Raw genomic sequence first — 24,203 nt, forward strand, 5'->3', positions numbered from 1 at the left:
CAGGCATATTAATTATTACTACTTGATTTCTACAAGTAGTTTACATTGGATTTTGACAAACATGTTCACAATTTGTTGAAGGAATAGTGATTAAAATGTTGCTGAAATCTTTGATTCGTCAAGGTAGGACTATATTTTCAGGGATCATTTCTGTAGAATGCAAAGGGAGAAATGTGCTCGAAAGTGTCCATACTCACCTTCCACGATGATGAATTTTAGGGTTCTTGTCTCATTAGGACTGCTGTTGGCAGTGCTGCTCTCTGCAGATGCTGCCACCATTTGATGACTTGGTCATCTTTCCTGATGGGAAGATGGCTGGCGGGAACTCATTCAGAGTGGTTGTTTGAATGCTAAATGTCTATTTTTGTTTTAAAAACAGCTGAGTTTGTAAGTTTGTGTTTTTGTCTATTTTGAAAACTATGCTTTTTTTTTTTTTTTTTTTTTTATTTGTCAGATGGAAAGGAAAAAAATGACATTATACTTCTATGTGGGAAGATTATTTGCAGTGTGACAGGCAGTAGCTGCCAATGTTTTTCCTTTGGCTTCTGCGCTTGGAGGAATTGCAAAACTGAAACAACGCTCACGGAACCCAAGGAAAAATTATGGTGCTTTATATGTTAAAAAGATAAAGAAAATACTGTCATCACTGACAAACCATTCTTTCGGAAGCAAAAGAAACATGCCAGACCATTCTGTTTTTAAAGTGGTGGAAACAAAAATACTCCATCTGTGTTTTAGTTTCTCCTGTTACTGCGCTGAACAAGACTGTGAGGTGCTGTTAAAACTTTGCTCGGCTTACCAAAAGGACATCCAAAAGAATCAAGATAGCCAATATAAGGCATCAAGAAATGTTACAATTTGAGAGAAAAGAATTGCAAAATTATTTTTCTTTAGAATAGGACATTGGCAAACAGGCATATTAATTATTACTACTTGATTTCTACAAGTAGTTTACATTGGATTTTGACAAACATGTTCACAATTTGTTGAAGGAATAGTGATTAAAATGTTGCTGAAATCTTTGATTTGTCAAGGTAGGACTATATTTTCAGGGATCATTTCTGTAGAATGCAAAGGGAGAAATGTGCTCGAAAGTGTCCATGCTCACCTTCCACGATGATGAATTTTAGGGTTCTTGTCTCATTAGGACTGCTGTTGGCAGTGCTGCTCTCTGCAGATGCTGCCACCATTTGATGACTTGGTCATCTTTCCTGATGGGAAGATGGCTGGCGGGAACTCATTCAGAGTGGTTGTTTGAATGCTAAATGTCTATTTTTGTTTTAAAAACAGCTGAGTTTGCAAGTTTGTGTTTTTGTCTATTTTGAAAACTATGCTTTTTTTTTTTATTTGTATTTGTCAGATGGAAAGGAAAAAAATGACATTATACTTCTATGTGGGAGGATGATTTGCAGTGTGACACGCAGTAGCTGCCAATGTTTTTCCTTTGGCTTCTGCGCTTGGAGGAATTGCAAAACTGAAACAACGCTCACGGAACCCAAGGAAAAATTATGGTGCTTTATATGTTAAAAAGATAAAGAAAATACTGTCATCACTGACAAACCATTCTTTCGGAAGCAAAAGAAACATGCCAGACCATTCTGTTTTTAAAGTGGTGGAAACAAAAATACTCCATCTGTGTTTTAGTTTCTCCTGTTACTGCGCTGAACAAGACTGTGAGGTGCTGTTAAAACTTTGCTCGGCTTACCAAAAGGACATCCAAAAGAATCAAGATAGCCAATATAAGGCATCAAGAAATGTTACAATTTGAGAGAAAAGAATTGCAAAATTTTTTTTCTTTAGAATAGGACATTGGAAAACAGGCATATTAATTATTACTACTTGATTTCTACAAGTAGTTTACATTGGATTTTGACAAACATGTTCACAATTTGTTGAAGGAATAGTGATTAAAATGTTGCTGAAATCTTTGATTTGTCAAGGTAGGACTATATTTTCAGGGATTGTTTCTGTAGAATGCAAAGAGAGAAATGTGCTTGAAAGTGTCCATACTCACCTTCCACGATGATGAATTTTTGGGGTTCTTGTCTCATTAGGACTGCTGTTGGCAGTGCTGCTCTCTGCAGATGCTGCCACTATTTGATGACTTGGTCATCTTTCCTGATGGGAAGATGGCTGGCGCGAACTCATTCAGAGTGGTTGTTTGAATGCTAAATGTCTATTTTTGTTTTAAAAACAGCTGAGTTTGCAAGTTTGTGTTTTTGTCTATTTTGAAAACTATGCTTTTTTTTTTTTTTTGTATTTGTCAGATGGAAAGGAAAAAAATGACATTATACTTCTATGTGGGAAGATTATTTGCAGTGAGACACGCAGTAGCTGCCAATGTTTTTCCTTTGGCTTCTGCGCTTGGAGGAATTGCAAAACTGAAACAACGCTCACGGAACCCAAGGAAAAATTATGGTGCTTTATATGTTAAAAAGATAAAGAAAATACTGTCATCACTGAATAACCATTCTTTCGGAAGCAAAAGAAACATGCCAGACCATTCTGTTTTTAAAGTGGTGGAAACAAAAATACTCCATCTGTGTTTTAGTTTCTCCTGTTACTGCACTGAACAAGACTGTGAGGTGCTGTTAAAACTTTGCTCGGCTTACCAAAAGGACATCCAAAAGAATCAAGATAGCCAATATAAGGCATCAAGAAATGTTACAATTTGAGAGAAAAGAATTGAAAAATTATTTTTCTTTAGAATAGGACATTGGCAAACAGGCATATTAATTATTACTACTTGATTTCTACAAGTAGTTTACATTGGATTTTGACAAACATGTTCACAATTTGTTGAAGGAATAGTGATTAAAATGTTGCTGAAATCGTTGATTTGTCAAGGTAGGACTATATTTTCAGGGATCATTTCTGTAGAATGCAAAGGGAGAAATGTGCTCGGAAGTGTCCATACTCACCTTCCACGATGATGAATTTTAGGGTTCTTGTCTCATTAGGACTGCTGTTGGCAGTGCTGCTCTCTGCAGATGCTGCCACCATTTGATGACTTGGTCATCTTTCCTGATGGGAAGATGGCTGGCGGGGAACTCATTCAGAGTGGTTGTTTGAATGCTAAATGTCTATTTTTGTTTTAAAAACAGCTGAGTTTGCAAGTTTGTGTTTTTGTCTATTTTGAAAACTATGCTTTTTTTTTTTTTTTTGTATTTGTCAGATGGAAAGGAAAAAAATGACATTATACTTCTATGTGGGAAGATTATTTGCAGTGTGACAGGCAGTAGCTGCCAATGTTTTTCCTTTGGCTTCTGCGCTTGGAGGAATTGCAAAACTGAAACAACGCTCACGGAACCCAAGGAAAAATTATGGTGCTTTATATGTTAAAAAGATAAGGAAAATACTGTCATCACTGACAAACCATTCTTTCGGAAGCAAAAGAAACATGCCAGACCATTCTGTTTTTAAAGTGGTGGAAACAAAAATACTCCATCTGTGTTTTAGTTTCTCCTGTTACTGCGCTGAACAAGACTGTGAGGTGCTGTTAAAACTTTGCTCGGCTTACCAAAAGGACATCCAAAAGAATCAAGATAGCCAATATAAGGCATCAAGAAATGTTACAATTTGAGAGAAAAGAATTGCAAAATTATTTTTCTTTAGAATAGGACATTGGCAAACAGGCATATTAATTATTACTACTTGATTTCTACAAGTAGTTTACATTGGATTTTGACAAACATGTTCACAATTTGTTGAAGGAATAGTGATTAAAATGTTGCTGAAATCTTTGATTTGTCAAGGTAGGACTATATTTTCAGGGATCATTTCTGTAGAATGCAAAGGGAGAAATGTGCTTGAAAGTGTCCATACTCACTTTCCACGATGATGAATTTTAGGGTTCTTGTCTCATTAGGACTGCTGTTGGCAGTGCTGCTCTCTGCAGATGCTGCCACCATTTGATGACTTGGTCATCTTTCCTGATGGGAAGGTGGCTGGCGGGAACTCATTCAGAGTGGTTGTTTGAATGCTAAATGTCTATTTTTGTTTTAAAAACAGCTGAGTTTGCAAGTTTGTGTTTTTGTCTATTTTGAAAACTATGTTTTTTTTTTTTTTTTTGTATTTGTCAGATGGAAAGGAAAAAAATGACATTATACTTCTATGTGGGAAGATTATTTGCAGTGTGACACGCAGTAGCTGCCAATGTTTTTCCTTTGGCTTCTGCGCTTGGAGGAATTGCAAAACTGAAGCAATGCTCACGGAACCCAAGGAAAAATTATGGTGCTTTATATGTTAAAAAGATAAAGAAAATACTGTCATCACTGACAAACCATTCTTTTGGAAGCAAAAGAAACACGCCAGACCATTCTGTTTTTAAAGTGGTGGAAACAAAAATACTCCATCTGTGTTTTAGTTTCTCCTGTTACTGCGCTGAACAAGACTGTGAGGTGCTGTTAAAACTTTGCTCGGCTTACCAAAACGACATCCAAAAGAATCAAGATAGCCAATATAAGGCATCAAGAAATGTTACAATTTGAGAGAAAAGAATTGCAAAATTATTTTTCTTTAGAATAGGACATTGGCAAACAGGCATATTAATTATTACTACTTGATTTCTACAAGTAGTTTACATTGGATTTTGACAAACATGTTCACAATTTGTTGAAGGAATAGTGATTAAAATGTTGCTGAAATCGTTGATTTGTCAAGGTAGGACTATTATTTCAGGGATCATTTCTGTAGAATGCAAAGGGAGAAATGTGCTCGAAAGTGTCCATACTCACCTTCCACGATGATGAATTTTAGGGTTCTTGTCTCATTAGGACTGCTGTTGGCAGTGCTGCTCTCTGCAGATGCTGCCACCATTTGATGACTTGGTCATCTTTCCTGATGGGAAGATGGCTGGCGGGAACTCATTCAGAGTGGTTGTTTGAATGCTAAATGTCTATTTTTGTTTTAAAAACAGCTGAGTTTGCAAGTTTGTGTTTTTGTCTATTTTTAAAACTATGCTTTTTTTTTTTTTTTTGTATTTGTCAGATGGAAAGGAAAAAAATGACATTATACTTCTATGTGGGAAGATTATTTGCAGTGTGACACGCAGTAGCTGCCAATGTTTTTCCTTTGGCTTCTGCCCTTGGAGGAATTGCAAAACTGAAACAACGCTCACGGAACCCAAGGAAAAATTATGGTGCTTTATATGTTAAAAAGATAAAGAAAATACTGTCATCACTGACAAACCATTCTTTCGGAAGCAAAAGAAACATGCCAGACCATTCTGTTTTTAAAGTGGTGGAAACAAAAATACTCCATCTGTGTTTTAGTTTCTCCTGTTACTGCGCTGAACAAGACTGTGAGGTGCTGTTAAAACTTTGCTCGGCTTACCAAAAGGACATCCAAAAGAATCAAGATAGCCAATATAAGGCATCAAGAAATGTTACAATTTGAGAGAAAAGAATTGCAAAATTTTTTTTCTTTAGAATAGGACATTGGAAAACAGGCATATTAATTATTACTACTTGATTTCTACAAGTAGTTTACATTGGATTTTGACAAACATGTTCACAATTTGTTGAAGGAATAGTGATTAAAATGTTGCTGAAATCTTTGATTTGTCAAGGTAGGACTATATTTTCAGGGATCGTTTCTGTAGAATGCAAAGAGAGAAATGTGCTTGAAAGTGTCCATACTCACCTTCCACGATGATGAATTTTTGGGGTTCTTGTCTCATTAGGACTGCTGTTGGCAGTGCTGCTCTCTGCAGATGCTGCCACTATTTGATGACTTGGTCATCTTTCCTGATGGGAAGATGGCTGGCGCGAACTCATTCAGAGTGGTTGTTTGAATGCTAAATGTCTATTTTTGTTTTAAAAACAGCTGAGTTTGCAAGTTTGTGTTTTTGTCTATTTTGAAAACTATGCTTTTTTTTTTTTTTTGTATTTGTCAGATGGAAAGGAAAAAAATGACATTATACTTCTATGTGGGAAGATTATTTGCAGTGAGACACGCAGTAGCTGCCAATGTTTTTCCTTTGGCTTCTGCGCTTGGAGGAATTGCAAAACTGAAACAACGCTCACGGAACCCAAGGAAAAATTATGGTGCTTTATATGTTAAAAAGATAAAGAAAATACTGTCATCACTGAATAACCATTCTTTCGGAAGCAAAAGAAACATGCCAGACCATTCTGTTTTTAAAGTGGTGGAAACAAAAATACTCCATCTGTGTTTTAGTTTCTCCTGTTACTGCGCTGAACAAGACTGTGAGGTGCTGTTAAAACTTTGCTCGGCTTACCAAAAGGACATCCAAAAGAATCAAGATAGCCAATATAAGGCATCAAGAAATGTTACAATTTGAGAGAAAAGAATTGCAAAATTATTTTTCTTTAGAATAGGACATTGGCAAACAGGCATATTAATTATTACTACTTGATTTCTACAAGTAGTTTACATTGGATTTTGACAAACATGTTCACAATTTGTTGAAGGAATAGTGATTAAAATGTTGCTGAAATCTTTGATTTGTCAAGGTAGGACTATATTTTCAGGGATCATTTCTGTAGAATGCAAAGGGAGAAATGTGTTTGAAAGTGTCCATACTCACTTTCCACGATGATGAATTTTAGGGTTCTTGTCTCATTAGGACTGCTGTTGGCAGTGCTGCTCTCTGCAGATGCTGCCACCATTTGATGACTTGGTCATCTTTCCTGATGGGAAGGTGGCTGGCGGGAACTCATTCAGAGTGGTTGTTTGAATGCTAAATGTCTATTTTTGTTTTAAAAACAGCTGAGTTTGCAAGTTTGTGTTTTTGTCTATTTTGAAAACTATGTTTTTTTTTTTTTTTTTGTATTTGTCAGATGGAAAGGAAAAAAATGACATTATACTTCTATGTGGGAAGATTATTTGCAGTGTGACACGCAGTAGCTGCCAATGTTTTTCCTTTGGCTTCTGCGCTTGGAGGAATTGCAAAACTGAAGCAATGCTCACGGAACCCAAGGAAAAATTATGGTGCTTTATATGTTAAAAAGATAAAGAAAATACTGTCATCACTGACAAACCATTCTTTTGGAAGCAAAAGAAACACGCCAGACCATTCTGTTTTTAAAGTGGTGGAAACAAAAATACTCCATCTGTGTTTTAGTTTCTCCTGTTACTGCGCTGAACAAGACTGTGAGGTGCTGTTAAAACTTTGCTCGGCTTACCAAAACGACATCCAAAAGAATCAAGATAGCCAATATAAGGCATCAAGAAATGTTACAATTTGAGAGAAAAGAATTGCAAAATTATTTTTCTTTAGAATAGGACATTGGCAAACAGGCATATTAATTATTACTACTTGATTTCTACAAGTAGTTTACATTGGATTTTGACAAACATGTTCACAATTTGTTGAAGGAATAGTGATTAATATGTTGCTGAAATCGTTGATTTGTCAAGGTAGGACTATTATTTCAGGGATCATTTCTGTAGAATGCAAAGGGAGAAATGTGCTCGAAAGTGTCCATACTCACCTTCCACGATGATGAATTTTAGGGTTCTTGTCTCATTAGGACTGCTGTTGGCAGTGCTGCTCTCTGCAGATGCTGCCACCATTTGATGACTTGGTCATCTTTCCTGATGGGAAGATGGCTGGCGGGAACTCATTCAGAGTGGTTGTTTGAATGCTAAATGTCTATTTTTGTTTTAAAAACAGCTGAGTTTGCAAGTTTGTGTTTTTGTCTATTTTTAAAACTATGCTTTTTTTTTTTTTTTTGTATTTGTCAGATGGAAAGGAAAAAAATGACATTATACTTCTATGTGGGAAGATTATTTGCAGTGTGACACGCAGTAGCTGCCAATGTTTTTCCTTTGGCTTCTGCCCTTGGAGGAATTGCAAAACTGAAACAACGCTCACGGAACCCAAGGAAAAATTATGGTGCTTTATATGTTAAAAAGATAAAGAAAATACTGTCATCACTGACAAACCATTCTTTCGGAAGCAAAAGAAACATGCCAGACCATTCTGTTTTTAAAGTGGTGGAAACAAAAATACTCCATCTGTGTTTTAGTTTCTCCTGTTACTGCGCTGAACAAGACTGTGAGGTGCTATTAAAACTTTGCTCGGCTTACCAAAAGGACATCCAAAAGAATCAAGATAGCCAATATAAGGCATCAAGAAATGTTACAATTTGAGAGAAAAGAATTGCAAAATTATTTTTCTTTAGAATAGGACATTGGCAAACAGGCATATTAATTATTACTACTTGATTTCTACAAGTAGTTTACATTGGATTTTGACAAACATGTTCACAATTTGTTGAAGGAATAGTGATTAAAATGTTGCTGAAATCTTTGATTTGTCAAGGTAGGACTATATTTTCAGGGATCATTTCTGTAGAATGCTAAGGGAGAAATGTGCTCGAAAGTGTCCATACTCACCTTCCACGATGATGAATTTTAGGGTTCTTGTCTCATTAGGACTGCTGTTGGCAGTGCTGCTCTCTGCAGATGCTGCCACCATTTGATGACTTGGTCATCTTTCCTGATGGGAAGATGGCTGGCGGGAACTCATTCAGAGTGGTTGTTTGAATGCTAAATGTCTATTTTTGTTTTAAAAACAGCTGAGTTTGCAAGTTTGTGTTTTTGTCTATTTTGAAAACTATGCTTTTTTTTTTGTATTTGTCAGATGGAAAGGAAAAAAATGACATTATACTTCTATGTGGGAAGATTATTTGCAGTGTGACACGCAGTAGCTGCCAATGTTTTTCCTTTGGCTTCTGCGCTTGGAGGAATTGCAAAACTGAAACAACGCTCACGGAACCCAAGGAAAAATTATGGTGCTTTATATGTTAAAAAGATAAAGAAAATACTGTCATCACTGACAAACCATTCTTTCGGAAGCAAAAGAAACATGCCAGACCATTCTGTTTTTAAAGTGGTGGAAACAAAAATACTCCATCTGTGTTTTAGTTTCTCCTGTTACTGCGCTGAACAAGACTGTGAGGTGCTGTTAAAACTTTGCTCGGCTTACCAAAAGGACATCCAAAAGAATCAAGATAGCCAATATAAGGCATCAAGAAATGTTACAATTTGAGAGAAAAGAATTGCAAAATTATTTTTCTTTAGAATAGGACATTGGAAAACAGGCATATTAATTATTACTACTTGATTTCTACAAGTAGTTTACATTGGATTTTGACAAACATGTTCACAATTTGTTGAAGGAATAGTGATTAAAATGTTGCTGAAATCTTTGATTTGTCAAGGTAGGACTATATTTTCAGGGATCGTTTCTATAGAATGCTAAGAGAGAAATGTGCTCGAAAGTGTCCATACTCACCTTCCACGATGATGAATTTTTGGGGTTCTTGTCTCATTAGGACTGCTGTTGGCAGTGCTGCTCTCTGCAGTTGCTGCCACCATTTGATGACTTGGTCATCTTTCCTGATGGGAAGATGGCTGGCGGGAACTCATTCAGAGTGGTTGTTTGAATGCTAAATGTCTATTTTTGTTTTAAAAACAGCTGAGTTTGCAAGTTTGTGTTTTTGTCTATTTTGAAAACTATGCTTCTTTTTTTTTTTTTGTATTTGTCAGATGGAAAGGAAAAAAATGACATTATACTTCTATGTGGGAAGATTATTTGCAGTGTGACACGCAGTAGCTGCCAATGTTTTTCCTTTGGCTTCTGCGCTTGGAGGAATTGCAAAACTGAAACAACGCTCACGGAACCCAAGGAAAAATTATGGTGCTTTATATGTTAAAAAGATAAAGAAAATACTGTCATCACTGACAAACCATTCTTTCGGAAGCAAAAGAAACATGCCAGACCATTCTGTTTTTAAAGTGGTGGAAACAAAAATACTCCATCTGTGTTTTAGTTTCTCCTGTTACTGCGCTGAACAAGACTGTGAGGTGCTGTTAAAACTTTGCTCGGCTTACCAAAAGGACATCCAAAAGAATCAAGATAGCCAATATAAGGCATCAAGAAATGTTACAATTTGAGAGAAAAGAATTGCAAAATTATTTTTCTTTAGAATAGGACATTGGCAAACAGGCATATTAATTATTACTACTTGATTTCTACAAGTAGTTTACATTGGATTTTGACAAACATGTTCACAATTTGTTGAAGGAATAGTGATTAAAATGTTGCTGAAATCTTTGATTTGTCAAGGTAGGACTATATTTTCAGGGATCATTTCTGTAGAATGCAAAGGGAGAAATGTGCTCGAAAGTGTCCATACTCACCTTCCACGATGATGAATTTTAGGGTTCTTGTCTCATTAGGACTGCTGTTGGCAGTGCTGCTCTCTGCAGATGCTGCCACCATTTGATGACTTGGTCATCTTTCCTGATGGGAAGATGGCTGGCGGGAACTCATTCAGAGTGGTTGTTTGAATGCTAAATGTCTATTTTTGTTTTAAAAACAGCTGAGTTTGCAAGTTTGTGTTTTTGTCTATTTTGAAAACTATGCTTTTTTTTTTGTATTTGTCAGATGGAAAGGAAAAAAATGACATTATACTTCTATGTGGGAAGATTATTTGCAGTGTGACACGCAGTAGCTGCCAATGTTTTTCCTTTGGCTTCTGCGCTTGGAGGAATTGCAAAACTGAAACAACGCTCACGGAACCCAAGGAAAAATTATGGTGCTTTATATGTTAAAAAGATAAAGAAAATACTGTCATCACTGACAAACCATTCTTTCGGAAGCAAAAGAAACATGCCAGACCATTCTGTTTTTAAAGTGGTGGAAACAAAAATACTCCATCTGTGTTTTAGTTTCTCCTGTTACTGCGCTGAACAAGACTGTGAGGTGCTGTTAAAACTTTGCTCGGCTTACCAAAAGGACATCCAAAAGAATCAAGATAGCCAATATAAGGCATCAAGAAATGTTACAATTTGAGAGAAAAGAATTGCAAAATTATTTATCTTTAGAATAGGACATTGGAAAACAGGCATATTAATTATTACTACTTGATTTCTACAAGTAGTTTACATTGGATTTTGACAAACATGTTCACAATTTGTTGAAGGAATAGTGATTAAAATGTTGCTGAAATCTTTGATTTGTCAAGGTAGGACTATATTTTCAGGGATCGTTTCTATAGAATGCTAAGAGAGAAATGTGCTCGAAAGTGTCCATACTCACCTTCCACGATGATGAATTTTTGGGGTTCTTGTCTCATTAGGACTGCTGTTGGCAGTGCTGCTCTCTGCAGATGCTGCCACCATTTGATGACTTGGTCATCTTTCCTGATGGGAAGATGGCTGGCGGGAACTCATTCAGAGTGGTTGTTTGAATGCTAAATGTCTATTTTTGTTTTAAAAACAGCTGAGTTTGCAAGTTTGTGTTTTTGTCTATTTTGAAAACTATGCTTCTTTTTTTTTTTTTGTATTTGTCAGATGGAAAGGAAAAAAATGACATTATACTTCTATGTGGGAAGATTATTTGCAGTGTGACACGCAGTAGCTGCCAATGTTTTTCCTTTGGCTTCTGCGCTTGGAGGAATTGCAAAACTGAAACAACGCTCACGGAACCCAAGGAAAAATTATGGTGCTTTATATGTTAAAAAGATAAAGAAAATACTGTCATCACTGACAAACCATTCTTTCGGAAGCAAAAGAAACATGCCAGACCATTCTGTTTTTAAAGTGGTGGAAACAAAAATACTCCATCTGTGTTTTAGTTTCTCCTGTTACTGCGCTGAACAAGACTGTGAGGTGCTGTTAAAACTTTGCTCGGCTTACCAAAAGGACATCCAAAAGAATCAAGATAGCCAATATAAGGCATCAAGAAATGTTACAATTTGAGAGAAAAGAATTGCAAAATTATTTTTCTTTAGAATAGGACATTGGCAAACAGGCATATTAATTATTACTACTTGATTTCTACAAGTAGTTTACATTGGATTTTGACAAACATGTTCACAATTTGTTGAAGGAATAGTGATTAAAATGTTGCTGAAATCTTTGATTTGTCAAGGTAGGACTATATTTTCAGGGATCATTTCTGTAGAATGCAAAGGGAGAAATGTGCTCGAAAGTGTCCATACTCACCTTCCACGATGATGAATTTTAGGGTTCTTGTCTCATTAGGACTGCTGTTGGCAGTGCTTCTCTCTGCAGATGCTGCCACCATTTAATGACTTGGTCATCTTTCCTGATGGGAAGATGGCTGGCGGGACCTCATTCAGAGTGGTTGTTTGAATGCTAAATGTCTATTTTTGTTTTAAAAACAGCTGAGTTTGCAAGTTTGTGTTTTTGTCTATTTTGAAAACTATGCTTTTTTTTTTTTTTGTATTTGTCAGATGGAAAGGAAAAAAATGACATTATACTTCTATGTGGGAAGATTATTTGCAGTGTGACACGCAGTAGCTGCCAATGTTTTTCCTTTGGCTTCTGCGCTTGGAGGAATTGCAAAACTGAAACAACGCTCACGGAACCCAAGGAAAAATTATGGTGCTTTATATGTTAAAAAGATAAAGAAAATACTGTCATCACTGACAAACCATTCTTTCGGAAGCAAAAGAAACATGCCAGACCATTCTGTTTTTAAAGTGGTGGAAACAAAAATACTCCATCTGTGTTTTAGTTTCTCCTGTTACTGCGCTGAACAAGACTGTGAGGTGCTGTTAAAACTTTGCTCGGCTTACCAAAAGGACATCCAAAAGAATCAAGATAGCCAATATAAGGCATCAAGAAATGTTACAATTTGAGAGAAAAGAATTGCAAAATTATTTTTCTTTAGAATAGGACATTGGTAAACAGGCATATTAATTATTACTACTTGATTTCTACAAGTAGTTTACATTGGATTTTGACAAACATGTTCACAATTTGTTGAAGGAATAGTGATTAAAATGTTGCTGAAATCTTTGATTTGTCAAGGTAGGACTATATTTTCAGGGATCATTTCTGTAGAATGCAAAGGGAGAAATGTGCTCGAAAGTGTCCATACTCACCTTCCACGATGATGAATTTTAGGGTTCTTGTCTCATTAGGACTGCTGTTGGCAGTGCTGCTCTCTGCAGATGCTGCCACCATTTGATGACTTGGTCATCTTTCCTGATGGGAAGATGGCTGGCGGGAACTCATTCAGAGTGGTTGTTTGAATGCTAAATGTCTATTTTTGTTTTAAAAACAGCTGAGTTTGCAAGTTTGTGTTTTTGTCTATTTTGAAAACTATGCTTTTTTTTTTTTTTGTATTTGTCAGATGGAAAGGAAAAAAATGACATTATACTTCTATGTGGGAAGATTATTTGCAGTGTGACACGCAGTAGCTGCCAATGTTTTTCCTTTGGCTTCTGCGCTTGGAGGAATTGCAAAACTGAAACAACGCTCACGGAACCCAAGGAAAAATTATGGTGCTTTATATGTTAAAAAGATAAAGAAAATACTGTCATCACTGACAAACCATTCTTTCGGAAGCAAAAGAAACATGCCAGACCATTCTGTTTTTAAAGTGGTGGAAACAAAAATACTCCATCTGTGTTTTAGTTTCTCCTGTTACTGCGCTGAACAAGACTGTGAGGTGCTGTTAAAACTTTGCTCGGCTTACCAAAAGGACATCCAAAAGAATCAAGATAGCCAATATAAGGCATCAAGAAATGTTACAATTTGAGAGAAAAGAATTGCAAAATTATTTTTCTTTAGAATAGGACATTGGTAAACAGGCATATTAATTATTACTACTTGATTTCTACAAGTAGTTTACATTGGATTTTGACAAACATGTTCACAATTTGTTGAAGGAATAGTGATTAAAATGTTGCTGAAATCTTTGATTTGTCAAGGTAGGACTATATTTTCAGGGATCATTTCTGTAGAATGCAAAGGGAGAAATGTGCTCGAAAGTGTCCATACTCACCTTCCACGATGATGAATTTTAGGGTTCTTGTCTCATTAGGACTGCTGTTGGCAGTGCTGCCCTCTGCAGATGCTGCCACCATTTGATGACTTTGTCATCTTTCCTGATGGGAAGATGGCTGGCGGGAACTCATTCAGAATGGTTGTTTGAATGCTAAATGTTTATTTTTGTTTTAAAAACAGCTGAGTTTGCAAGTTTGTGTTTTTGTCTATTTTGAAAACTATGCTTTTTTTTTTTTTTGTATTTGTCAGATGGAAAGGAAAAAAATGACATTATACTTCTATGTGGGAAGATTATTTGCAGTGTGACACGCAGTAGCTGCCAATGTTTTTCCTTTGGCTTCTGCGCTTGGAGGAATTGCAAAACTGAAACAACGCTCACGGAACCCAAGGAAAAATTATGGTGCTTTATATGTTAAAAAGATAAAGAAAATACTGTCATCACTGACAAACCATTCTTTCGGAAGCAAAAGAAACATGCCAGACCATTCTGTTTTTAAAGTGGTGGAAACAAAAATACTCCATCTGTGTTTTAGTTTCTCCTGTTACTGCGCTGAACAAGACTGTGAGGTGCTGTTAAAACTTTGCTCGGCTTACCAAAAGGACATCCAAAAGAATCAAGATAGCCAATATAAGGCATCAAGAAATGTTACAATTTGAGAGAAAAGAATTGCAAAATTATTTTTCTTTAGAATAGGACATTGGCAAACAGGCATATTAATTATTACTACTTGATTTCTACAAGTAGTTTACATTGGATTTTGACAAACATGTTCACAATTTGTTGAAGGAATAGTGATTAAAATGTTGCTGAAATCTTTGATTTGTCAAGGTAGGACTATATTTTCAGGGATCATTTCTGTAGAATGCAAAGGGAGAAATGTGCTCGAAAGTGTCCATACTCACCTTCCACGATGATGAATTTTAGGGTTCTTGTCTCATTAGGAGTGCTGCTCTCTGCAGATGCTGCCACCATTTGATGACTTGGTCATCTTTCCTGATGGGAAGATGGCTGGCGGGAACTCATTCAGAGTGGTTGTTTGAATGCTAAATGTCTATTTTTGTTTTAAAAACAGCTGAGTTTGCAAGTTTGTGTTTTTGTCTATTTTGAAAACGATGCTTTTTTTTTTTTTTTGTATTTGTCAGATGGAAAGGAAAAAAATGACATTATACTTCTATGTGGGAAGATTATTTGCAGTGTGACACGCAGTAGCTGCCAATGTTTTTCCTTTGGCTTCTGCGCTTGGAGGAATTGCAAAACTGAAACAACGCTCACGGAACCCAAGGAAAAATTATGGTGCTTTATATGTTAAAAAGATAAAGAAAATACTGTCATCACTGACAAACCATTCTTTCGGAAGCAAAAGAAACATGCCAGACCATTCTGTTTTTAAAGTGGTGGAAACAAAAATACTCCATCTGTGTTTTAGTTTCTCCTGTTACTGCGCTGAACAAGACTGTGAGGTGCTGTTAAAACTTTGCTCGGCTTACCAAAAGGACATCCAAAAGAATCAAGATAGCCAATATAAGGCATCAAGAAATGTTACAATTTGAGAGAAAAGAATTGCAAAATTATTTTTCTTTAGAATAGGACAATGGCAAACAGGCATATTAATTATTGCTACTTGATTTCTACAAGTAGTTTACATTGGATTTTGACAAACATGTTCACAATTTGTTGAAGGAATAGTGATTAAAATGTTGCTGAAATCTTTGATTTGTCAAGGTAGGACTATATTTTCAGGGATCATTTCTGTAGAATGCAAAGGGAGAAATGTGCTCGAAAGTGTCCATACTCACCTTCCACGATGATGAATTTTAGGGTTCTTGTCTCATTAGGACTGCTGTTGGCAGTGCTGCTCTCTGCAGATGCTGCCACCATTTGATGACTTGGTCATCTTTCCTGATGGGAAGATGGCTGGCGGGAACTCATTCAGAGTGGTTGTTTGAATGCTAAATGTCTATTTTTGTTTTAAAAACAGCTGAGTTTGCAAGTTTGTGTTTTTGTCTATTTTGAAAACTATGCTTTTTTTTTTTTTTGTATTTGTCAGATGGAAAGGAAAAAAATGACATTATACTTCTATGTGGGAAGATTATTTGCAGTGTGACACGCAGTAGCTGCCAATGTTTTTCCTTTGGCTTCTGCGCTTGGAGGAATTGCAAAACTGAAACAACGCTCACGGAACCCAAGGAAAAATTATGGTGCTTTATATGTTAAAAAGATAAAGAAAATACTGTCATCACTGACAAACCATTCTTTCGGAAGCAAAAGAAACATGCCAGACCATTCTGTTTTTAAAGTGGTGGAAACAAAAATACTCCATCTGTGTTTTAGTTTCTCCTGTTACTGCGCTGAACAAGACTGTGAGGTGCTGTTAAAACTTTGCTCGGCTTACCAAAAGGACATCCAAAAGAATCAAGATAGCCAATATAAGGCATCAAGAAATGTTACAATTTGAGAGAAAAGAATTGCAAAATTATTTTTCTTTAGAATAGGACATTGGTAAACAGGCATATTAATTATTACTACTTGATTTCTACAAGTAGTTTACATTGGATTTTGACAAACATGTTCACAATTTGTTGAAGGAATAGTGATTAAAATGTTGCTGAAATCTTTGATTTGTCAAGGTAGGACTATATTTTCAGGGATCATTTCTGTAGAATGCAAAGGGAGAAATGTGCTCGAAAGTGTCCATACTCACCTTCCACGATGATGAATTTTAGGGTTCTTGTCTCATTAGGACTGCTGTTGGCAGTGCTGCCCTCTGCAGATGCTGCCACCATTTGATGACTTGGTCATCTTTCCTGATGGGAAGGTGGCTGGCGGGAACTCATTCAGAGTGGTTGTTTGAATGCTAAATGTCTATTTTTGTTTTAAAAACAGCTGAGTTTGCAAGTTTGTGTTTTTGTCTATTTTGAAAACTATGCTTTTTTTTTTTTTTGTATTTGTCAGATGGAAAGGAAAAAAATGACATTATACTTCTATGTGGGAAGATTATTTGCAGTGTGACACGCAGTAGCTGCCAATGTTTTTCCTTTGGCTTCTGCGCTTGGAGGAATTGCAAAACTGAAACAACGCTCACGGAACCCAAGGAAAAATTATGGTGCTTTATATGTTAAAAAGATAAAGAAAATACTGTCATCACTGACAAACCATTCTTTCGGAAGCAAAAGAAACATGCCAGACCATTCTGTTTTTAAAGTGGTGGAAACAAAAATACTCCATCTGTGTTTTAGTTTCTCCTGTTACTGCGCTGAACAAGACTGTGAGGTGCTGTTAAAACTTTGCTCGGCTTACCAAAAGGACATCCAAAAGAATCAAGATAGCCAATATAAGGCATCAAGAAATGTTACAATTTGAGAGAAAAGAATTGCAAAATTATTTTTCTTTAGAATAGGACATTGGTAAACAGGCATATTAATTATTACTACTTGATTTCTACAAGTAGTTTACATTGGATTTTGACAAACATGTTCACAATTTGTTGAAGGAATAGTGATTAAAATGTTGCTGAAATCTTTGATTTGTCAAGGTAGGACTATATTTTCAGGGATCATTTCTGTAGAATGCAAAGGGAGAAATGTGCTCGAAAGTGTCCATACTCACCTTCCACGATGATGAATTTTAGGGTTCTTGTCTCATTAGGACTGCTGTTGGCAGTGCTGCTCTCTGCAGATGCTGCCACCATTTGATGACTTGGTCATCTTTCCTGATGGGAAGATGGCTGGCGGGAACTCATTCAGAGTGGTTGTTTGAATGCTAAATGTCTATTTTTGTTTTAAAAACAGCTGAGTTTGCAAGTTTGTGTTTTTGTCTATTTTGAAAACTATGCTTTTTTTTTTTTTTGTATTTGTCAGATGGAAAGGAAAAAAATGACATTATACTTCTATGTGGGAAGATTATTTGCAGTGTGACACGCAGTAGCTGCCAATGTTTTTCCTTTGGCTTCTGCGCTTGGAGGAATTGCAAAACTGAAACAACGCTCACGGAACCCAAGGAAAAATTATGGTGCTTTATATGTTAAAAAGATAAAGAAAATACTGTCATCACTGACAAACCATTCTTTCGGAAGCAAAAGAAACATGCCAGACCATTCTGTTTTTAAAGTGGTGGAAACAAAAATACTCCATCTGTGTTTTAGTTTCTCCTGTTACTGCGCTGAACAAGACTGTGAGGTGCTGTTAAAACTTTGCTCGGCTTACCAAAAGGACATCCAAAAGAATCAAGATAGCCAATATAAGGCATCAAGAAATGTTACAATTTGAGAGAAAAGAATTGCAAAATTATTTTTCTTTAGAATAGGACATTGGTAAACAGGCATATTAATTATTACTACTTGATTTCTACAAGTAGTTTACATTGGATTTTGACAAACATGTTCACAATTTGTTGAAGGAATAGTGATTAAAATGTTGCTGAAATCTTTGATTTGTCAAGGTAGGACTATATTTTCAGGGATCATTTCTGTAGAATGCAAAGGGAGAAATGTGCTCGAAAGTGTCCATACTCACCTTCCACGATGATGAATTTTAGGGTTCTTGTCTCATTAGGACTGCTGTTGGCAGTGCTGCCCTCTGCAGATGCTGCCACCATTTGATGACTTTGTCATCTTTCCTGATGGGAAGATGGCTGGCGGGAACTCATTCAGAATGGTTGTTTGAATGCTAAATGTTTATTTTTGTTTTAAAAACAGCTGAGTTTGCAAGTTTGTGTTTTTGTCTATTTTGAAAACTATGCTTTTTTTTTTTTTTGTATTTGTCAGATGGAAAGGAAAAAAATGACATTATACTTCTATGTGGGAAGATTATTTGCAGTGTGACACGCAGTAGCTGCCAATGTTTTTCCTTTGGCTTCTGCGCTTGGAGGAATTGCAAAACTGAAACAACGCTCACGGAACCCAAGGAAAAATTATGGTGCTTTATATGTTAAAAAGATAAAGAAAATACTGTCATCACTGACAAACCATTCTTTCGGAAGCAAAAGAAACATGCCAGACCATTCTGTTTTTAAAGTGGTGGAAACAAAAATACTCCATCTGTGTTTTAGTTTCTCCTGTTACTGCGCTGAACAAGACTGTGAGGTGCTGTTAAAACTTTGCTCGGCTTACCAAAAGGACATCCAAAAGAATCAAGATAGCCAATATAAGGCATCAAGAAATGTTACAATTTGAGAGAAAAGAATTGCAAAATTATTTTTCTTTAGAATAGGACATTGGCAAACAGGCATATTAATTATTACTACTTGATTTCTACAAGTAGTTTACATTGGATTTTGACAAACATGTTCACAATTTGTTGAAGGAATAGTGATTAAAATGTTGCTGAAATCTTTGATTTGTCAAGGTAGGACTATATTTTCAGGGATCATTTCTGTAGAATGCAAAGGGAGAAATGTGCTCGAAAGTGTCCATACTCACCTTCCACGATGATGAATTTTAGGGTTCTTGTCTCATTAGGAGTGCTGCTCTCTGCAGATGCTGCCACCATTTGATGACTTGGTCATCTTTCCTGATGGGAAGATGGCTGGCGGGAACTCATTCAGAGTGGTTGTTTGAATGCTAAATGTCTATTTTTGTTTTAAAAACAGCTGAGTTTGCAAGTTTGTGTTTTTGTCTATTTTGAAAACGATGCTTTTTTTTTTTTTTGTATTTGTCAGATGGAAAGGAAAAAAATGACATTATACTTCTATGTGGGAAGATTATTTGCAGTGTGACACGCAGTAGCTGCCAATGTTTTTCCTTTGGCTTCTGCGCTTGGAGGAATTGCAAAACTGAAACAACGCTCACGGAACCCAAGGAAAAATTATGGTGCTTTATATGTTAAAAAGATAAAGAAAATACTGTCATCACTGACAAACCATTCTTTCGGAAGCAAAAGAAACATGCCAGACCATTCTGTTTTTAAAGTGGTGGAAACAAAAATACTCCATCTGTGTTTTAGTTTCTCCTGTTACTGCGCTGAACAAGACTGTGAGGTGCTGTTAAAACTTTGCTCGGCTTACCAAAAGGACATCCAAAAGAATCAAGATAGCCAATATAAGGCATCAAGAAATGTTACAATTTGAGAGAAAAGAATTGCAAAATTATTTTTCTTTAGAATAGGACAATGGCAAACAGGCATATTAATTATTGCTACTTGATTTCTACAAGTAGTTTACATTGGATTTTGACAAACATGTTCACAATTTGTTGAAGGAATAGTGATTAAAATGTTGCTGAAATCTTTGATTTGTCAAGGTAGGACTATATTTTCAGGGATCATTTCTGTAGAATGCAAAGGGAGAAATGTGCTCGAAAGTGTCCATACTCACCTTCCACGATGATGAATTTTAGGGTTCTTGTCTCATTAGGACTGCTGTTGGCAGTGCTGCTCTCTGCAGATGCTGCCACCATTTGATGACTTGGTCATCTTTCCTGATGGGAAGATGGCTGGCGGGAACTCATTCAGAGTGGTTGTTTGAATGCTAAATGTCTATTTTTGTTTTAAAAACAGCTGAGTTTGCAAGTTTGTGTTTTTGTCTATTTTGAAAACTATGCTTTTTTTTTTTTTTGTATTTGTCAGATGGAAAGGAAAAAAATGACATTATACTTCTATGTGGGAAGATTATTTGCAGTGTGACACGCAGTAGCTGCCAATGTTTTTCCTTTGGCTTCTGCGCTTGGAGGAATTGCAAAACTGAAACAACGCTCACGGAACCCAAGGAAAAATTATGGTGCTTTATATGTTAAAAAGATAAAGAAAATACTGTCATCACTGACAAACCATTCTTTCGGAAGCAAAAGAAACATGCCAGACCATTCTGTTTTTAAAGTGGTGGAAACAAAAATACTCCATCTGTGTTTTAGTTTCTCCTGTTACTGCGCTGAACAAGACTGTGAGGTGCTGTTAAAACTTTGCTCGGCTTACCAAAACGACATCCAAAAGAATCAAGATAGCCAATATAAGGCATCAAGAAATGTTACAATTTGAGAGAAAAGAATTGCAAAATTATTTTTCTTTAGAATAGGACATTGGTAAACAGGCATATTAATTATTACTACTTGATTTCTACAAGTAGTTTACATTGGATTTTGACAAACATGTTCACAATTTGTTGAAGGAATAGTGATTAAAATGTTGCTGAAATCTTTGATTTGTCAAGGTAGGACTATATTTTCAGGGATCATTTCTGTAGAATGCAAAGGGAGAAATGTGCTCGAAAGTGTCCATACTCACCTTCCACGATGATGAATTTTAGGGTTCTTGTCTCATTAGGACTGCTGTTGGCAGTGCTGCCCTCTGCAGATGCTGCCACCATTTGATGACTTGGTCATCTTTCCTGATGGGAAGGTGGCTGGCGGGAACTCATTCAGAGTGGTTGTTTGAATGCTAAATGTCTATTTTTGTTTTAAAAACAGCTGAGTTTGCAAGTTTGTGTTTTTGGCAATTTTGAAAGCTATGCTTTTCTTTTTTTTTTTTTGTATTTGTCAGATGGAAAGGAAAAAAATGACATTATACTTCTATGTGGGAAGATTATTTGCAGTGTGACACGCAGTAGCTGCCAATGTTTTTCCTTTGGCTTCTGCGCTTGGAGGAATTGCAAAACTGAAACAACGCTCACGGAACCCAAGGAAAAATTATGGTGCTTTATATGTTAAAAAGATAAAGAAAATACTGTCATCACTGACAAACCATTCTTTCGGAAGCAAAAGAAACATGCCAGACCATTCTGTTTTTAAAGTGGTGGAAACAAAAATACTCCATCTGTGTTTTAGTTTCTCCTGTTACTGCGCTGAACAAGACTGTGAGGTGCTGTTAAAACTTTGCTCGGCTTACCAAAAGGACATCCAAAAGAATCAAGATAGCCAATATAAGGCATCAAGAAATGTTACAATTTGAGAGAAAAGAATTGCAAAATTATTTTTCTTTAGAATAGGACATTGGCAAACAGGCATATTAATTATTACTACTTGATTTCTACAAGTAGTTTACATTGGATTTTGACAAACATGTTCACAATTTGTTGAAGGAATAGTGATTAAAATGTTGCTGAAATCTTTGATTTGTCAAGGTAGGACTATATTTTCAGGGATCATTTCTGTAGAATGCAAAGGGAGAAATGTGCTCGAAAGTGTCCATACTCACCTTCCACGATGATGAATTTTAGGGTTCTTGTCTCATTAGGAGTGCTGCTCTCTGCAGATGCTGCCACCATTTGATGACTTGGTCATCTTTCCTGATGGGAAGATGGCTGGCGGGAACTCATTCAGAGTGGTTGTTTGAATGCTAAATGTCTATTTTTGTTTTAAAAACAGCTGAGTTTGCAAGTTTGTGTTTTTGTCTATTTTGAAAACGATGCTTTTTTTTTTTTGTATTTGTCAGATGGAAAGGAAAAAAATGACATTATACTTCTATGTGGGAAGATTATTTGCAGTGTGACAGGCAGTAGCTGCCAATGTTTTTCCTTTGGCTTCTGCGCTTGGAGGAATTGCAAAACTGAAACAACGCTCACGGAACCCAAGGAAAAATTATGGTGCTTTATATGTTAAAAAGATAAAGAAAATACTGTCATCACTGACAAACCATTCTTTCGGAAGCAAAAGAAACATGCCAGACCATTCTGTTTTTAAAGTGGTGGAAACAAAAATACTCCATCTGTGTTTTAGTTTCTCCTGTTACTGCGCTGAACAAGACTGTGAGGTGCTGTTAAAACTTTCCTCGGCTTACCAAAAGGACATCCAAAAGAAACAAGATAGCCAATATAAGGCATCAAGAAATGTTACAATTTGAGAGAAAAGAATTGCAAAATTATTTTTCTTTAGAATAGGACATTGGCAAACAGGCATATTAATTATTACTACTTGATTTCTACAAGTAGTTTACATTGGATTTTGACAAACATGTTCACAATTTGTTGAAGGAATAGTGATTAAAATGTTGCTGAAATCTTTGATTTGTCAAGGTAGGACTATATTTGCAGGGATCATTTCTGTAGAATGCAAAGGGAGAAATGTGCTCGAAAGTGTCCATACTCACCTTCCACGTTGATGAATTTTAGGGTTCTTGTCTCATTAGGACTGCTGTTGGCAGTGCCTCTCTCTGCAGATGCTGCCACCATTTGATGACTTGGTCATCTTTCCTGATGGGAAGGTGGCTGGCGGGAACTCATTCAGAGTGGTTGTTTGAATGCTAAATGTCTATTTTTGTTTTAAAAACAGCTGAGTTTGCAAGTTTGTGTTTTTGGCAATTTTGAAAGCTATGCTTTTCTTTTTTTTTTTTTGTATTTGTCAGATGGAAAGGAAAAAAATGACATTATACTTCTATGTGGGAAGATTATTTGCAGTGTGACACGCAGTAGCTGCCAATGTTTTTCCTTTGGCTTCTGCGCTTGGAGGAATTGCAAAACTGAAACAACGCTCACGGAACCCAAGGAAAAATTATGGTGCTTTATATGTTAAAAAGATAAAGAAAATACTGTCATCACTGACAAACCATTCTTTCGGAAGCAAAAGAAACATGCCAGACCATTCTGTTTTTAAAGTGGTGGAAACAAAAATACTCCATCTGTGTTTTAGTTTCTCCTGTTACTGCGCTGAACAAGACTGTGAGGTGCTGTTAAAACTTTGCTCGGCTTACCAAAAGGACATCCAAAAGAATCAAGATAGCCAATATAAGGCATCAAGAAATGTTACAATTTGAGAGAAAAGAATTGCAAAATTATTTTTCTTTAGAATAGGACATTGGCAAACAGGCATATTAATTATTACTACTTGATTTCTACAAGTAGTTTACATTGGATTTTGACAAACATGTTCACAATTTGTTGAAGGAATAGTGATTAAAATGTTGCTGAAATCTTTGATTTGTCAAGGTAGGACTATATTTTCAGGGATCATTTCTGTAGAATGCAAAGGGAGAAATGTGCTCGAAAGTGTCCATACTCACCTTCCACGATGATGAATTTTAGGGTTCTTGTCTCATTAGGACTGCTGTTGGCAGTGCTGCTCTCTGCAGATGCTGCCACCATTTGATGACTTGGTCATCTTTCCTGATGGGAAGATGGCTGGCGGGAACTCATTCAGAGTGGTTGTTTGAATGCTAAATGTCTATTTTTGTTTTAAAAACAGCTGAGTTTGCAAGTTTGTGTTTTTGTCTATTTTGAAAACTATGTTTTTTTTTTTTTTTGTATTTGTCAGATGGAAAGGAAAAAAATGACATTATACTTCTATGTGGGAAGATTATTTGCAGTGTGACACGCAGTAGCTGCCAATGTTTTTCCTTTGGCTTCTGCGCTTGGAGGAATTGCAAAACTGAAACAACGCTCACGGAACCCAAGGAAAAATTATGGTGCTTTATATGTTAAAAAGATAAAGAAAATACTGTCATCACTGACAAACCATTCTTTCGGAAGCAAAAGAAACATGCCAGAC

At 36.2% G+C, this 24,203-nt stretch overlaps 24 non-coding genes and 3 pseudogenes across 24 annotated transcripts; all 27 read left to right on the top strand.

Moving 5' to 3' along the window:
* The first annotated feature begins 125 nt into the window (after window positions 1-125).
* Window positions 126-340, top strand: LOC143984724 (small nucleolar RNA U3). Its single transcript, XR_013275082.1, has one exon. It is a non-coding gene; the product is annotated as a small nucleolar RNA U3 (small nucleolar RNA).
* Window positions 341-1,036: 696 nt separating this feature from the next.
* On the top strand, window positions 1,037-1,251 carry LOC143984791 (small nucleolar RNA U3). The gene has a single exon (XR_013275141.1). It is a non-coding gene; the product is annotated as a small nucleolar RNA U3 (small nucleolar RNA).
* A 691-nt stretch (window positions 1,252-1,942) lies between these two features.
* Window positions 1,943-2,158, top strand: LOC143985255 (small nucleolar RNA U3). Its single transcript, XR_013275537.1, has one exon. It is a non-coding gene; the product is annotated as a small nucleolar RNA U3 (small nucleolar RNA).
* Window positions 2,159-2,849: 691 nt separating this feature from the next.
* Window positions 2,850-3,065, top strand: LOC143985103 (small nucleolar RNA U3). Its single transcript, XR_013275409.1, has one exon. It is a non-coding gene; the product is annotated as a small nucleolar RNA U3 (small nucleolar RNA).
* Window positions 3,066-3,757: 692 nt separating this feature from the next.
* On the top strand, window positions 3,758-3,972 carry LOC143984919 (small nucleolar RNA U3). The gene has a single exon (XR_013275252.1). It is a non-coding gene; the product is annotated as a small nucleolar RNA U3 (small nucleolar RNA).
* Window positions 3,973-4,667: 695 nt separating this feature from the next.
* LOC143984523 (small nucleolar RNA U3) lies at window positions 4,668-4,879 on the top strand. Its single transcript, XR_013274908.1, has one exon. It is a non-coding gene; the product is annotated as a small nucleolar RNA U3 (small nucleolar RNA).
* A 692-nt stretch (window positions 4,880-5,571) lies between these two features.
* Window positions 5,572-5,787, top strand: LOC143985201 (small nucleolar RNA U3). Its single transcript, XR_013275494.1, has one exon. It is a non-coding gene; the product is annotated as a small nucleolar RNA U3 (small nucleolar RNA).
* Window positions 5,788-6,478: 691 nt separating this feature from the next.
* Window positions 6,479-6,693, top strand: LOC143984931 (small nucleolar RNA U3). The gene has a single exon (XR_013275262.1). It is a non-coding gene; the product is annotated as a small nucleolar RNA U3 (small nucleolar RNA).
* A 695-nt stretch (window positions 6,694-7,388) lies between these two features.
* Window positions 7,389-7,600, top strand: LOC143984524 (small nucleolar RNA U3). Its single transcript, XR_013274909.1, has one exon. It is a non-coding gene; the product is annotated as a small nucleolar RNA U3 (small nucleolar RNA).
* Window positions 7,601-8,292: 692 nt separating this feature from the next.
* Window positions 8,293-8,507, top strand: LOC143984549 (small nucleolar RNA U3). Its single transcript, XR_013274931.1, has one exon. It is a non-coding gene; the product is annotated as a small nucleolar RNA U3 (small nucleolar RNA).
* Window positions 8,508-9,193: 686 nt separating this feature from the next.
* Window positions 9,194-9,409, top strand: LOC143984988 (small nucleolar RNA U3). The gene has a single exon (XR_013275311.1). It is a non-coding gene; the product is annotated as a small nucleolar RNA U3 (small nucleolar RNA).
* Window positions 9,410-10,101: 692 nt separating this feature from the next.
* On the top strand, window positions 10,102-10,316 carry LOC143984725 (small nucleolar RNA U3). The gene has a single exon (XR_013275083.1). It is a non-coding gene; the product is annotated as a small nucleolar RNA U3 (small nucleolar RNA).
* A 686-nt stretch (window positions 10,317-11,002) lies between these two features.
* On the top strand, window positions 11,003-11,218 carry LOC143985073 (small nucleolar RNA U3). The gene has a single exon (XR_013275383.1). It is a non-coding gene; the product is annotated as a small nucleolar RNA U3 (small nucleolar RNA).
* Window positions 11,219-11,910: 692 nt separating this feature from the next.
* LOC143985231 (small nucleolar RNA U3) lies at window positions 11,911-12,125 on the top strand. Its single transcript, XR_013275517.1, has one exon. It is a non-coding gene; the product is annotated as a small nucleolar RNA U3 (small nucleolar RNA).
* Window positions 12,126-12,815: 690 nt separating this feature from the next.
* On the top strand, window positions 12,816-13,030 carry LOC143984726 (small nucleolar RNA U3). Its single transcript, XR_013275084.1, has one exon. It is a non-coding gene; the product is annotated as a small nucleolar RNA U3 (small nucleolar RNA).
* A 690-nt stretch (window positions 13,031-13,720) lies between these two features.
* On the top strand, window positions 13,721-13,935 carry LOC143985074 (small nucleolar RNA U3). Its single transcript, XR_013275384.1, has one exon. It is a non-coding gene; the product is annotated as a small nucleolar RNA U3 (small nucleolar RNA).
* A 690-nt stretch (window positions 13,936-14,625) lies between these two features.
* On the top strand, window positions 14,626-14,828 carry LOC143985225 (small nucleolar RNA U3; annotated as a pseudogene).
* A 691-nt stretch (window positions 14,829-15,519) lies between these two features.
* Window positions 15,520-15,734, top strand: LOC143984727 (small nucleolar RNA U3). Its single transcript, XR_013275085.1, has one exon. It is a non-coding gene; the product is annotated as a small nucleolar RNA U3 (small nucleolar RNA).
* A 690-nt stretch (window positions 15,735-16,424) lies between these two features.
* LOC143984947 (small nucleolar RNA U3) lies at window positions 16,425-16,639 on the top strand. Its single transcript, XR_013275276.1, has one exon. It is a non-coding gene; the product is annotated as a small nucleolar RNA U3 (small nucleolar RNA).
* Window positions 16,640-17,329: 690 nt separating this feature from the next.
* Window positions 17,330-17,544, top strand: LOC143984728 (small nucleolar RNA U3). The gene has a single exon (XR_013275086.1). It is a non-coding gene; the product is annotated as a small nucleolar RNA U3 (small nucleolar RNA).
* A 690-nt stretch (window positions 17,545-18,234) lies between these two features.
* LOC143985076 (small nucleolar RNA U3) lies at window positions 18,235-18,449 on the top strand. The gene has a single exon (XR_013275385.1). It is a non-coding gene; the product is annotated as a small nucleolar RNA U3 (small nucleolar RNA).
* Window positions 18,450-19,139: 690 nt separating this feature from the next.
* LOC143985226 (small nucleolar RNA U3) lies at window positions 19,140-19,342 on the top strand (annotated as a pseudogene).
* Window positions 19,343-20,032: 690 nt separating this feature from the next.
* Window positions 20,033-20,247, top strand: LOC143984730 (small nucleolar RNA U3). Its single transcript, XR_013275087.1, has one exon. It is a non-coding gene; the product is annotated as a small nucleolar RNA U3 (small nucleolar RNA).
* Window positions 20,248-20,937: 690 nt separating this feature from the next.
* LOC143984948 (small nucleolar RNA U3) lies at window positions 20,938-21,152 on the top strand. Its single transcript, XR_013275277.1, has one exon. It is a non-coding gene; the product is annotated as a small nucleolar RNA U3 (small nucleolar RNA).
* A 694-nt stretch (window positions 21,153-21,846) lies between these two features.
* LOC143985227 (small nucleolar RNA U3) lies at window positions 21,847-22,049 on the top strand (annotated as a pseudogene).
* A 688-nt stretch (window positions 22,050-22,737) lies between these two features.
* LOC143985234 (small nucleolar RNA U3) lies at window positions 22,738-22,952 on the top strand. The gene has a single exon (XR_013275519.1). It is a non-coding gene; the product is annotated as a small nucleolar RNA U3 (small nucleolar RNA).
* Window positions 22,953-23,646: 694 nt separating this feature from the next.
* LOC143984731 (small nucleolar RNA U3) lies at window positions 23,647-23,861 on the top strand. Its single transcript, XR_013275088.1, has one exon. It is a non-coding gene; the product is annotated as a small nucleolar RNA U3 (small nucleolar RNA).
* Window positions 23,862-24,203: the final 342 nt, after the last annotated feature.

The sequence above is a fragment of the Lithobates pipiens genome, unplaced genomic scaffold (genome assembly GCF_037356315.1).
Source record: "Lithobates pipiens isolate NorthernLeopardFrog02 unplaced genomic scaffold, aLitPip1_a1.2 Scaffold_16, whole genome shotgun sequence".
Classification (NCBI taxonomy): domain Eukaryota; kingdom Metazoa; phylum Chordata; class Amphibia; order Anura; family Ranidae; genus Lithobates; species Lithobates pipiens.